Source organism: Seriola dumerili, unplaced genomic scaffold (assembly GCF_002260705.1).
Source record: "Seriola dumerili isolate Sdu_G_001 unplaced genomic scaffold, Sdu_1.0 BDQW01000122.1, whole genome shotgun sequence".
Taxonomy (NCBI): Eukaryota; Metazoa; Chordata; class Actinopteri; order Carangiformes; family Carangidae; genus Seriola; species Seriola dumerili.
In genome coordinates this window covers 1776245-1791982 of record NW_019174377.1, presented here as the reverse complement: position 1 = coordinate 1791982, position 15738 = coordinate 1776245, and positions in this window count along the sequence as shown.

Genomic DNA, 15738 nt, shown 5'->3' with positions numbered 1-15738 from the left:
ACCCGCACATCCATGGAGACAGATCTTTCTTTTTTCAGATAAACATACACATATACATGTAACCACACAAACACACACACTATGTAAACACACAACACATATGCTTTTGTCATATACACGTTATCATACAGACGCACACACAGCTGGGGGGACGGGGGGGTGGGGAGGTGTTGCTGCCATTGTCTAACAGAGCTAGATGAAGCCAGTGAAACTGCCTGTGCCCAGACTATTAATTATGTCATTCAGTGATACATAAATAGGCAAAAGTGGCATATTGAGTCATACAATAAGATAAAATATGAAAGGAAACCACTCAACGTTTGAGCAGCAATATCTTAGAGAGATATTCAGTAATTTAAACGATAGCTGTATGATTTAAAAGTGATTGTTTAAAAAGCGCCCTGCAAGCAATCACAGAAATTTCAATGGCAAATGAATGTATCAAATGCAACAAGTGAGTTAATACAGTCACCTACAATGTTCAGAAGTTGGTTAGAAATTCCCTTTATGAATACAGGCTAAGCCAGAGCCTCTAAAGTCATGGAAACTTTGCTCCATATACCCCATAAATCATGTTTATCAATTCTCAGTTAAAGCTCCTGCACATAAATGGTCCACCAAGAAATGGGTTTTCAGTTATATTAGCCAGCAACACCTCATCTCAGAACCTTGTGTGAGGCTACTGTTGCAGAACTACTTATACAACTATATTCCAGTGTTTTTAGTGCATGGAGTCCAGTGACCATATCAATTCCCAGCACAGATGCACCAAATATAAACTAATCCAATCCGTGTAATTAGTCAAAATGAGTGAAAACAGCTCAGAGGGTGTGTAGTTCACAGTTAATGTGAAATGTGTGTGTGATGTGGGCACAAAAATGTCCATATTTTATGTAACTTCAGTATCATCTTATTATCATTATTTTTTTTAGGTGTTTTTGATGAATTCTTTGTGAATAATGTTTGTAATTCCTGCTCCATCCACTCTATAACAGACATCTCTCTATTACCTAATTGTCCTAGTTTCATTCATTCTTTTCCTCCATTCCTTATTCACTCACTCCATCCCCTCTTACCTTCTGTCCCTCTCTATCTCAAGGGGCTGCAAGGGCAATTAGGTTGTTTTACTGCTGCTCTAGTTTTACTGGCTAGGGAGCAACACTATAAACACTAATTAACACACACACACACACACACACACACACACACACACACACACACACACACACACACACACACACACAAAAGGATAATTGCGTTATTTGCACACCTCTGGAGTGTGTTGTTACCAAACCGGCTTTTACCTGCTGAAACACATGATTATTCTCATTAATAAAAACTACAATTAAAAAGTACAATAAAGCACCAGATATTTGTGAGGCTCACTCAAAGTTACAGACATACCATACACTCAAAAATACACACATAGCATACACAAACACATAACTGAAGTTGTGTATTAATGAAAGAATGAACCTGATCAGGTTATAGAAATGTGAAATTAGGTAAACAATTGACTGGTTGTCTCATTTGTACATTAGAAAATAATAAACATGATAAAAAAAAAAAAGTATTGTATTAGTGTATAAGCATCCTACTGTACAATGAAAATATAATATATATAAATTCTATTCTTTTTCAGCACTGGCCGTCCCTTTCCTTTTCCCTTCAAAATATTCCTGTATTATGTAAAAATCAAGTGTTCAAGTAAAATAGGTGGTTCACTGTAAGTAATAAAATTAAATTGACCAAAACTAGCATTCAAAACTGCACACACGCATGACATCTCGATACTGACATACAGAATATAATGTATAATGTACATGTATGTAAAAAAATAATGTGAACAATTCATTCTCATGCACACGGAAGAGGCTTTGTAAGGCCTTCGTAATCCAAGTTCACTACAGCTTAAAGTGGCCTATTGGGCTTGAATAATGAGCACAGGCTGAGTTATTTCTAATGCAGCAGCTAATTAGCATTAGCCATACCAGCAGTAGAGAGCTGCGCCACCAGCAATTCATGTCAGGAAGTGAGGAGGCAGAGCAAAGCCGCACTTGCGAATATCTTGTGTCTTGTGTGCGTGTGTGCGGGTTTGATCGGCAAGTAGAGTATTGATCCACTGGGGTGTCTCATAATGACGACTGGTGCACACGAACATGCAGTATAGATGAACATGTGCGCAAGAAAGAGGCCTGTAGAGACAGTCATAGCTAAAAGCAGAGCCTGCAGACACGCAAAACCACAACAGCCCCATGTCTCTCACAACAGGAGACATGCACGCACAAACAGACACACAAATTCACAAGACAAGATTCAGCAAAGACAAACTTGGCCCACAGGCTCTGCCCGTAACTGTGGTGTTCCTCCATCGGTCTTTACACTTGTGTAACTGCATGAGAATGTGTGTGATGACTAACATCTGCTGTCTGATTAGGCCTTGGCTGTTTTCTTGTTCTAAAGGTAACACTGACCTTCCTGAGGAATGGAAGGCAGGAAGATTCACATTCACAGACAGGATGGGACTTCACAACTTCACATTCTTACTCTTCTCTATAACCAGAACCTCTGCAGTGTCTGCCAAGAGATAGCATATGTGTGTGTGAACATGTGCATTTGTATGTTTGGTATCATTGGTGACATTTGTATTTAAATATTAATAAAGTCTTTGTGCATCATTTCAAACGTTGATTTTAAAAAAATCCACGACAGATCTCCAGGTTGACGACTTGAAAGTGTAAAATTTTGATATTTGTGTGCTGTGTGTGTGTGTGTGTGCGTGCGTGTGTGTGTGTTGAAAGAGACAGACTGGCTGACTGAGGCTGAAGGTAAATGGTTGATAAAGGCAATGTCATGGCTGATACAGAGATAGAGATGAAGTGAACTGTAGCTAAATGAGCTTCTGCGACTCATCTTCCTCTGCTCCTGCTCCAAAACCTGCTTTTATCACACTTAACTATACACACACCAACAATGAACACGCACAAAATAGGAAACACAATGAAACAGACTGACCCATTGCAACGGGGCGAAAACTGTGATCGTCATTTCAGCAGATTTTCTTTATGTCTAAAAGATGAAAACAACATTGAAATCATTGTATAAAGCAGGCATTGTGGTTTTTGACTGAGTCATTCTCAGCTTCTCATAAGGACATGGTGCAGTGTGTGTGTGTGTGTGTGTGTGTGTGTGTGCGTGTGTGTGTGTGTGTCTAGTCTGATGAAGCAATTTTTGCTCCTCTTACTGTGATCTGGCAAGGTCATGGATGAATTTAAGACAGATGTCATTTAAAGGCTGTACAATAGATGCTTGACAGCTCTCTCCATCACTAAGACATCAAATTGAAACCTTTTCTAAACCACTGGCTGGGCTGTCACTGGTCTTTGCTTAGTGTCCCTGGATGATCTACGGAACTTCTTTCTATTGAAGAGATAAATGCTGGCGTACTAAATTACAGATGTAGATTTTTTTTTACCTATTTTGTGAAAACCACAAAGAAAATATTTAATCAACCTCCATCGTCTCTGGACGGCGGCAGAAATCAATGAGGCAGACTTCTCAAGACTTTGGCCAATAAAACTAACACTATCTGAATTGTTAGATTCCACTAATGGCAAATAAAAGATGTGTTTGTTTTTTGTTTAGTTTGGCTACCACTTCTAAAAAAGACAGAATTGAGTTTATCTAATTTCTTTTCATTGTCAAGGAAGGAGGGAGAGTGGTACTATTTAGAAGAACAGAGTGATTACACAGCTATTTTCTCAATATTGTTAGATGTGTAGCTTGAAACGAATTTTACAAAATCATTCGTAGTTTATTTTGACAGCAGAATTATATAACTATACTACCTAACTGTGCTCATCAAAGGGACACAGAATTTGAATAAGTACAAAAATACACACATACACAAATACACAGAGTGGCCTGCTCCTCAATGATACGCTGTGCCAGGCTTCAAGGCTGTTACCAAGATGCAAGGAAAGAACAGCCCTGAAGAGAATTACTTTAGTTTGAACAGAACCAGTGCAGCTGGAATTAATATCTGGGTCTGTGTGTGTGTGTGTGTGTGTGTGGGTGTGTGTGTGTGTGTGTGTGTGTGTGTGTGTGTGTGTGTGTGAAAACAGGGTTGATCCATCCCTGCTCTAGTAATAGCTGCTCTTTTAATGGCTTCTGAGGGCATATCAGCATACAGACACCCAGGCGTGCACATGCACAGACACAGTATTCGTACGCACAAACGGCACACGAGTGCATACAGATGTGCATACATGTGCACTGACACTAGTATACGCATGAACTCTCAGAGAGCACGGACACCTACAAGCCAGAAGCCAGACGGACACTTTCTCTGTGACTGAAATTAATGCGTCACTAGCTTACTCAAAGGGGCCGTCTAATCAGCTGCAAATCAACAGAGAGAAAAAGGTGAATAGGTAAAGGAGAGAGGTGAATTTAATATGTCGCTGCAGAGAAGGACGGATATTATGTCCAGTCAACAATCATGAACAGAAAATGACAACGATCTTGTGACAAATTAAATAAAGACTGCAATCACTAAAAAGTTAACTTTTAACCATTTTCTCCATGTGGCTGGTTTATCAAAGAATGAAGCAATCATGCTTTCTTCCCTGATTTCACCACTGAGTGAAGTTTAAGAGTCATTATTAAGTATAAATGGAGTGGAGGAACATGAATTATGGCCAGTCATTACAGTGCTAAAAGCTATATTTAAAGCTGTATTTAAACAAATTGGGCAGCTGTGGCTCAGGAGATAGAGGGAGTTGTCCACTAATCAGAAGGTCAGTGCAAAGGTAGGTGCAAAATGCTTTGAGTGGTCATTAAGACTAGAAAAGCCCTATAAAAAAGCAGTCGGTTTTTACCATTTACCATTGGCATCACTGGCTTATCATTAAATGAGGGAACGACAAAACAGATATTACTTGTGTAGAGTTAAAATGCCAACACTCACTCAGTGTGAATCACAGTCCCGTAATGATAAACAGTAGCACTGATGTGGCATTTGGATTTGTGTGCGTGTGTGTGTGTGTGTTTGTGTGGGTGTTTTCAAAGAACAGAAGCAAAGGTTAGTAAAGAAACTGATTGAAATAGAAAGGTGGAAAGTGCAACTTAAGTAAAATGAGTAAAAGTGTTGGAGGCGAGAGGTGAGTGGAGATAAGGTAAGGAGGTTAAAGAATGAAAACAACCCAAACAGAGTATTCACACGTTCGTCCCGCCCATCACATGTTTTTTCCTTAAAAAGAGGTTTGTCTCAAAAACTGGAAAGTCGGGACATGATTATATTCAAACAGAAAACTAAAACATCCTCACAAAGTCCATGTCACCATCAAGTCAGGCTTTGTTGTGCTGCAGCAGAAACAACAGCTGTTGACGTCGCGTACCACAGAAACTGCCTGCTGGGCAGGAAACAGGAAAGGACAAATTCATGTTTATTCACACCACCATTAGAAGGAATAACACACGCAAATAATGTGCGGGAATATAATGTGTGTATGTGTGCACTGAATACATATACACAGAGAAAGCACTTAATATGCTTTAGGCATTATAATTTGGCCCATGCAAACACTAAGACGCATGCACTCTGCTGGAAAACTGGGAGATAACAAGGGTTTGATGACCAGCTCAGGATGTTAAAGGGCTCGCACACACACAGTCATACACAAACATTTACTCCCTGGAGAGCCGTGTTTAAATTCTGTCAGGTGCTGGGAAGAAGCAATGCACATTTCATCTAATCTAAATAAGGTTTTATCACTAATCTGCAGTAGCTGCATCAGAAACGCAGAATTAGATTGGATAGAGAGTGAACTTTCCTGTCAGCTGTGATAATCTCCTTTGGTATATGTTGGATTAAATGTACTTACAGTTTTGCTAACTGCACAGTGGCAATATGGATTTGACCATACATATCTGCTTGATTGAAAGTTTACATCAAATAATGTATTTTCTTTCTTAATGTTATTTTCCTGTAAGGCACGATGAACCTCTGAGGGTCTGAAGAAAAGTATTTTATCTTCTCCTCGTCTCAAATTGAAAAACTGAACCGTGAATATCACAAGCTACACATTTATAGTACATGGCACATTCTATTCACACCTCAACTGTGCATTAAATATCAATTTAATTTGAATGTGGAGAATATGAGAGCTGTGAATGGTCTAGTTCCTCCCACACACCAATTAAATACCATTTTCTATGAGTCATATTTTTTTCTTTTCGCTCCTGGCTTTTTACCTGATCAAGTAGGATTACTTTAAGCCTTCACTTGAGAATGACACTGCAACAGGAATAACTGTTGTTGTTATTCTGCTTGTCAATCTGCCATATTGCTACTGAATAAGTCATCACACTGCTTAAACTAGATCATTTAGACTTTGTTAGAAATCCTTTAAAGCCCCTGAGTGACTCAACAGCTGTGTCAGGAGAGCTCTGATGGGTCTGACCTGCCATTACAGAAACAGCCATGACTCTGAATCAAAATCCTTGGTTTAACATGATGAAAATATCTGTGTTTGTATAAATTATTCAGATGATATTATATGTATAAGAGATACAGATATATTAACACCCCAATCAAACACCTAAAAACATAGAAAAACCAAACTGAAGGACAACATTGATATGGTTTTAGATATGTGCTACCACAGCACACACATACACACACTAACTACAACAATAACAACATCAACAGCACAACACCAACAGGGAAGTAAAGGGAGTTTAAATATTAATTATATAGCGAGTTCCCCTGAGCTACTGTTTGACAGTGTGTGTGTGTGTGTGCATAAATATTTCAAAACAATACAATCACATTTCTAATGCACTGATTTACTTTAGTTGGGTGCCAGCATATGTTCGTATATGTGTTTGTACATGTACAAGACAAACACGAAACCATGAAATGGCATTTCTGAATAAATAACATTGCCCCAAAGTGCTTTTGCATGCGCATAGGTGGCAGTGTGTGTGTGTGTGTGTGTGTGTGTGTGTGTGTGTGTGTGTGTGTGTGTGTGTGTGTGTGTGTGTACGTGTGTGTGTACGTGTATGTGTGTGTGTGTACGGGGTGGCTCTTGTGTGCATTTACACCATTAGTAGGGTAGAGAGTGGCCTTTCTAATCTGCTTTCTCCTAATTAAAAGCCTGTGACTAAATGGACCAGCACAGAAGCTGTCTGCCGGGGAAATTAAAAAACGAGAGATGATTAGAGGACAGTGGAAAGAAGGAGGTGGCAGAGCACAGAGGGATGGAGGGACAGAGGATGAAAGGCATTGAGGATGGAGTGTAACAATGGGAGAGGAGGGAGAGGATGAGAGAGAGAGGAGAGGTAGATAGGATAAGGCATAAGGGGACAAAAGGTGAGGAAACACAGGTGGACAGAAGGTGGAAGAAGGAATAGAGTGAAGGGGTAGAGATGAAAAGATGATGTTAAAAACGTTGTGGGATAAGCAAAAGCTAGATCAAAGAAAAGGTGGAAGAGTCAGAAAAACAAAGACAAAAGTTTTAACAAGTCTAAGAGTCTATGGTCATTCAAGCAGCTCTGTGATGCTGTACTTTCTATTTGAACATCAGCATATAATGTTCTCCATGTTCACCAACGTAGTTTAGTGTAGCACATTAACATCTGCTAATTAGCACTGAATTCAAAGTACAGCTGAGAATAATTGGAAATGTTGCAGGTATTTGGTCATTGGGTTGAGTGTATGAATCATTCCACTGTGCACAGCTGTACAATGAAATAAGGTTTTAGCCATTTGAAATAGTGAAATATTTTCATTTCATCATGAAACTGTGGCGGGAAGGCGGTCCTTCAATGTGGCCGTGGACGCATTTGTGTTCTCACTGCGTAAAGAACGTAGCCACGTGTGGCCCAGACCACATCACATCTCAAACGCATCCTCACTTCATCTTGGGTGCATTCACACATGTACTTACAGAGCTGTCCACTTGTGATCAGATCACCCAAAACAGATGTTAATGCCAGGTCTGAACAGAGGCTGAGAGCGCTATCGGCTAGTTTAGTACGGAGATTAATGTAACAGCTTGAACTAGCCATAAACAGAACAAACTACTGAACTGAACACAGTCAGAAGCAGCAATTAATAATCAATAAGTGATGTGTTCACTTTGAACGCAGATGTGATCACTTAGCACAGAGAAGAGCAGCAAACTGCCAAGTCAGTGACTAAAAATCTTTAAACTGAACTAAACAAAATGGTTCAAATCAGCAATTTGTATGAAGTTACACTTTCACAGTAGGATTCATTTGTTAAGGAATCATGAGTAGCTGTCAGAACTTCACAGCAGTCCATTGAATCCTTGGTGAAACATTTTTACCCAGCACAAACTATGTCAACCTGCTGGTGGCGCTACTACAAAAGTCAGAAGATTACCAAAGTCATTTGAGTTCATCCTTTGGGGAGCTTGAATGTCTGTGCCAAGTTTCGTGGCAACCCATCCAATAGTTAATATATTTCAGTCTGGACTAAAGTAGTGGACTGACATCTTGCTGGGATAAAAAGACATTAACTGTATCATCAGCCAATAGAAGAAACAAAAAACATTTTGCTTTCAGGGGAGAAAAGACTGAGATCAAATGAAAGTCAAATGTTGAAGAATAAAGCTCTTTCTCTCTTCTAGTTTCATACAGTTTCACATCCAAAACAGTTACAAGACTGATAATTAGATGATGCATGTGCTTGAATTCTGGAGGGATTGAATAAAATATGTGCAAAAGGCTTCTGGAGTTGTTGCAGAAAACTTTTGCCCATCAGCACAAAAATGTAAATTCTGGAGGACGCCGTCTTATGTCACATACTAAGCTTTGCATCCATAAAAAAAGCAGGGATAGAGAGGATAAGAAGAAATGAGAGGGAAAAGAAAGAGGAATGGTTGAGGGGAGAGAGAGCTAGAGATGAAAAGACAGAAGAGATAACGACAGAGAAACTGTGTATGCAAGGCAAGACAAGAGTGTTTGATCATCCCAGCTGAATCAGCAGTGTACTTTAGCTGAATGTAGATATACTCGATGCTCATACTCTTGAGTTTGCAGTTCATTTATATGTATCACTCCCTCCTCTCTCTCTCTCTCACTCAGACATAACTTGTCTTTCCCCACTCCACATTCTGTCTAGAAGCCTGACAGTCTCTTTTTCTCTCTCTCTCTCTCCGGCACTAACAAATATCCATCTTCTCCCTTTTGCCACCACACAATGAAAACCACCCAGATATGATTACTTATTCAATTCAGAGGGAAAATTTGCCAAAAAATTCTTTAACCCCGAGGCCTTGAATGTAAGAATAAGAATATATACTGTAAAATGTAATCACACTAAGTGAATGTAAGTGGGTGCTTTCATTCAGAGTGCCTGAAGGTGCAGTGAGTGAAATAGCAGTGACAGCCTGACACCAGTGTTCGGACTCACAAGCAATATACATCTCTTTATAGCTGTGTGTGACTGCTTGCAAGGACTTCACCATCTTTATTTACACTATGTATTTAGTTGGTGCCAATCACATTGTACTAAAATGAATAATTAGCAGGTAAATAATGGAACGAAAGAATATCAATCTTTCCCACCAGTTTGGACTCGGGCCAAGAGAAAAGTCATTCATATTACTCTCAGTGTTTGAGATATTACAATATTCCTCTTACAGTGTAGACATTCATTTTCTTTTTGAGTCTTAAACTTTTATGCATACTAAATATGGCTGTATCTCGAAGGAAAAAAAGGAATGAACCTTAACTGCCCCTAAGGCAATTTAACTTGCATAAAATTTTTAACTGAGCAAATAAAATAGGAATAATCTGTCACAATATTACAGTAAAAGTAGTAATGAAAGATATCAACTTTTCCAAAGCACTAGCTACTAAATAAAAAAAAATGCCGGCATGTTTGGCTTACTTTCTTTAGAAGAAATTTAAGACACACTTTTCTCTGTGGTATAGTGTAATTCATTCTTCAGGCACAACATTTTTGGCTTCTACGGTATTTTTGAAGGGCTCAAGAGTTGGCAATGCTGCCAGACAGAAAGACAAACCTATGTTGGATTCCTGGAGGAGTTTCTCCTTCTCTAGGTGCCCCCATTTTCTCATTCTAGAAATATGTACAGCATGTCAAGACTCTAAAAAACTTTATTTCTATGGCAAAAGTCATGCATCCAAAGTGAATGAAAAGAAAAGAGCAAATAAAGCAGTAAGTATCAGTATAGGCTTTGTCTGTTAGCTTTGTGAGGTATAGTTAGTCCAAGGATTCTTCTTGCCTTTCACAGCTGCAAGTGTAAGCACTGCATGAAACTGTTATAATCAAGACAATTTCCCACTCAGAGCAGCTAGACAACCAAACTCTGAATTTTAAACATTTTCAATAGTCAGCATTCACCTGCACCTCGAGGTTGTTGATGTATAACAAGAAGTGAGGTGCCCCTTCACTGTGCATAACCATGAGTGCTGCTATGAAGTCCTCTATCATTTTGGGTTGGCGGTGACCTAAATGTGAGAGAAGAAAGCCTCTGAGAAGAGGATCATCGGTTTGATCCCTTGAATTGGCAAAAAACTAGCACAGACAAAAAGCAAGGCACTTAAACCCCCAAATGCTTCGGTGCAGCTGCTCAGTGGTCAACAGTAGCTCCCCTGCTGTGAATACACAAAGTGTATGTTTAGGAATTTGAACTAGGGCACTGCTGGAAGGCTTTCCCTAGATAAATGAAGTTTGAAGAAATGTTAAACAAAATGCAAAATAGGTCACTGACCTGTTTCCACCGGGGCCCAACAGAGAAAAAAAAAAAAAAACGGATTTAAGAATTATTTCACAGAATAATTAGAGTTCATGAGGAGGTGGTGCACTGTGGTCACTATCTCTGTGCTGGTTTTAGTGCAGCAGTTCAACCTGACAAGATGAGTGTGTGCCTTTAATTATACCTTAGTATCTCAACATATGTTGTGTTTCTTTGCTTCTAATTTTATTTATCAAGTGACATTTTCTGTTTTTCCAGTCTGATTATTCATTCATGCTTTGGATATATGGTCTTTGATGCAGATAAAGCACAATGAACTGAATAAGCTATGGTTAGCTGGTTAGTCAATCAATCACACAAAAGTTTTTATGTCACTGTGGGCAGTAAAGAGTCAGTGGCCACATAAACAATGCATTTCAACTGCTCCTACCCAACTGATGTTGCAGAAATATTGTCAACAGAGGCTGCACTGAAAACTGATTTAAAAAGGTGGAGAGAAAATATCACTGCTGTCAGTGGAAGGTGATTAACATCTTGTGTACACTCAGTCTCCATCATAAATTTGGTTTTCCACACAATAAAGCAAATGCAAGTCAATGCAACATTTTTTGAGACTTTTTTCTTGTTTACTACTTTTTCCCTCTGTTGCTCTGGAGCTTCATCACTTATCTTTTTTGTCTGTTCCGTGCACATAAACAAGCAAATGGGGCTCAGCACTTGTACTGTATTATGTCAGTGCTTATTCTTGGCTTAAGATGTGGACTGAAATGAAAAACAGTGATGTAACAAGAGCTCCTTCTCAAAGCAGATGATGGCAGTGCAGTATATTCTCAGCTCTGAAAGTGTTCTAAATTGTTTGAGAATGAATTAAAGACACAAAATCTTGTTTTGAATTGAGAGGATGCCCTTCAGGTTTGAATTTTGCAAGTTTATACATCAGGGACACACACTTCATATAATCCTGACTCCCCAGTTGCTTTTACAGGAAACAAAACTGTACACAGCTTTATAGAGAATGAGAGAGCCAGATAAAAGAGAGAGAAGTAGAGAATGAGTCCTTGTCTGAATACATGTCCTTGTCTGAGCCGGCTCAGTGTGTGTGTGTGTGTGTGCGTGCGTGTGCGCGCGTATGTGCATGTGAGTACATCAGGCTATCCTGTCACGTAACATGCTAAATATCTCTGCAGACCACCACCAGTGAAGCACAGGGATTAATGGGCCATTTGAGGCTACTTGACATTTCTGACGCCTATTTCTTCTGCAGGGAATGAGAAACACAAAGCTGGATACCCACACATGCACACACACAGACACAAGCAAACATCACAGGAATCCTCAAAAATGCACTTACATAATATGCTGCAGGTGTGTAAACATAAAATATCTTAAGAGATTTTCAAAAACTCGAGATGTTTTAGCAAAGTCAATACATGCTCGACTGTGACTTCAAAACATACCCCTCAGCACATGCGCAGACACACACACAAACACACACTGTGCAGAAACACAGGAATACATGGAGACAAAGCATTTGTAAATAAAGTTTGCTGATGGATTTACCAATGGAGTAATTCTTCAAACAGCCTCATACTTTAACCCACATACAGCCCCATTTATTAATATACTGGAGACGTAGGCTAAACCATCAGTTACAGTGTCAATATCAGTTATACACCTTCTATTCAGCTAAATTATGCACAGTGTGAGCACTTTATTAATCATGATGATACACTGGCTGAGTTAAAACAGACAGGTTAAACTTGTAATGGCACAAAACCCAAAGGGTCATACATACACATTACCTCTTTGGCATGCAAAATGGCTGGCCATTTATCTTTGCCACGACTCTCTAATATAAGTAGAATTTAACCTCGAGCTCCTTTAAACACAAAAATACATATAATTTAAATAATGTGTCCTGTGCCTGAGGTAGTTCGAACATCAGAACATCTATCAAAAGGAGGAAGAGGAGCCACTTCATCTGCGCTGTATCCTAGACAAGTGGAGCCACTTTTTTAGTAAAGGTTGCATTGCATTTTCATGATTTTTGCTACAACTTTTGGTTTTCAGAGTACTAAGAGAACATTTTCAGCGCCATAGCCTCTGGTGCCTCATGAATCAGTACAAATGGCTACGTACTACTCCATTATTGGAAAACAGGCTACGCAATAAAACTCGATATGGAGAGATAAGGCTGTTTTCCACATGACAGTATTTGCTTTTACCAAATATTGTAAGCCATCGTACTGCTATAAAAACATCTTTTGTGTGTTTTCCACCATTTCTGCTGTAATAGTAATAATTTCAGGTATTTTTATAAAAAAATAAAATAAAATCCTCTCCCTTACAATTGTTGATTTTGTATTTTTTCTTTATCAACAGAACTACTCTCCAAACACTAGAGGCAAATATCTGCAGACACAGTTTTTCATTGAGACATCCAGCTGCTACAAACCAACTCTGAATTATTTTGTCACTTAATTGTGGCTTATATAATTTCATATATTTTTTCTGGGTCCATGTGTTTGAAATGAAGGGGTCCTCCTGGTCCAAGCCTAAAACCAGTACCCCCCCCCTCGCTCCCCCACACTGAAGCCACTCATTAATCAGCATGCTTTTAATTAACCCAGTTACCTGCACCTGTGAGTGCTGCCTGACACTCATGCTACTGATGCCAACATCCAGCCCCCACCTTCCCCACCAGCACCTGATCCCCACAGATTATGAGTAATGATGACCGGGCTGTTGGAGTATGTTGCTGAACAATTTAGGGGTCCATTACAATGAACAGGCAACATGCACCGCGTTTATTTACTTGTTTCTTAACTTTCTAATCAAACTAGAGTTGGTTTAAAATGACATTCAGCTGACATGTGTTGTTGTGTTGTGGTACATTAATGTGCAGTAAGTGTTACTGAAACCTTTGACTTTCTACATGCAAGTCAGCAGCTCCTCAAACAGCATATTTACTGAAAGAAGCTACTAAATTTGCTTATTGTTTCATTCATAAGTACAATGACTTGGCATATGACTGGTGAATATGGGTGTGAATATGAGCATAATTCTTTTTTGTTCATGATCAATCACTTTTATTTTAAGTGTTGACAGTGACTGGTCCAACGTGAAGTCACAAAAGTTTATGATAAAATATGATTACTATGAATTTTATTAATCCAAAATTAAAGCATAATCACATCAAGACTATCCACATTAAAGTAGACTTTCAGATTTGTAGTTGCAATGTCAGTTTTTTTTTCTTCTCAGACCTCAATTTGGATCATGAAATATGATGAGATCATTATGTTCTTCTGCAGGCAAATCATGGAGAAAGTGACGATGAAACATTTGTCTAATTATAGTATCACAAATTTAGGTTTATAAAACAAATAGAAGCCTGAGACAGCATTCAAATTTAAGAAAATGAGTGGAAACATTACTTTTTAATGCAACAATAAATTGTATTTAGATCCTGCTGGTGTGTGTGATCCTACTGTGTCTGTGTTTTATTCTGGTATTTAACACTCAGGCACTAAATAAAGTCTTTTATATTCTTGTAATGACCGTAAAGGATTTAATTTTACATTTTACGACTCTGTTGTGTGCTTGATAATAAGGAGCTAAGGCAATTAAGTCTTATCGGCTCTGTTGGGGAGCATTGAGTATGCTTAGCATTTTGTTTGTTCGTGTACAGTGTGTGTGTGTGTGTGTGTATGTGTGTGTGTGTGTGTGTGTGTGTGTGTGTGAGGGGGTGAGAGTGTGAGCACAGCATGATCTGCTGTCATGTAGGCTGAATGTACATCTATTTTATTCAAATAGGACATCTGTGCATGTGTTCCTGTAAATGCTTGTATGTATAATATCTATGTATGTGTGTGTGTGTGTGTGTGTGTGCGCGCGTGTGTGTGTGTGTCTGTCCTTATACACCGAGTGTGTATTTTTAGTAAACATGCTCATTAATGTCTACAAGGCTTGTTATGAGCTTATATGCGCTACTGTTGTCTGTATTCATGTTGCAGAGGCTTTTGTTTGTCCTCCGAATGTGTGTGTGTGTGTGTGTGTGTGTGTGTGTGTGTTCGTGTATGTAATTGCCTGATTCAGAAATAACTACTGAGTCTCTCTGTAAATATGGCATATGTATGTATTCTAACAGACAGTGTGTGTTTGTAAGTTGGAGACAAGAGAACTGTGTTAGTGGAGTGCAGAGAATCAGAGGACAGATAAGCTTGTCATAATAATCCTCCCTTTGCCTCGCATATCAAACCAGCTTAATACACCTACCTTCTGATAATCTGCCACAAACACATCAGACAACACACAAGTATACAGAACACACACATATACATAACACCACACACACACAAAACTCACATCCACAAAAACCAACGCACACACACACACACACACACACACACACGCAATTACTATTAAATGTACCAGTCTTATTTGTGTAAGTTACATCTGGCACTAAAAAATAACATCATTTAAGTATAATTATGACAGCTGATGAGGATCCAAATGGATAAATAAATAAATGAGCAAGTTGCATGAACAAGTAAAAAAAATAACATTCTTGTAACTGATGACCTTCACACATAAATCATTTCACAGAAAAATCTTTTTTGTAATAACAGGTTCAGCACTCTGAGGCTGTTGCAACAAGAGATTCAGTTGCATGATGGAAAAGGATCAAAATATTGTCAACCTCGTGTTAAAAACTGCAAACACTGTTTGTATTTTCAGGACTCCATGAGCTTGGGAAGAAGTGCTCCAACACGCACAAACCAACAAATCTTCTGCATGTACTCACAAGCTCAGTATTTAACCATGTTTCGGCTAAATACTCTACTGTGCTAAATGGAATTATCACTAATTAGAACAAGCTAATGATGGACAGTGGAGAAGTGGTTTATGCTTCTGTGAACATTACAACACTTTTTCCACTTTGTCACTATTAGAGTCCATGGTAAGATCAGTTGTATAAGTT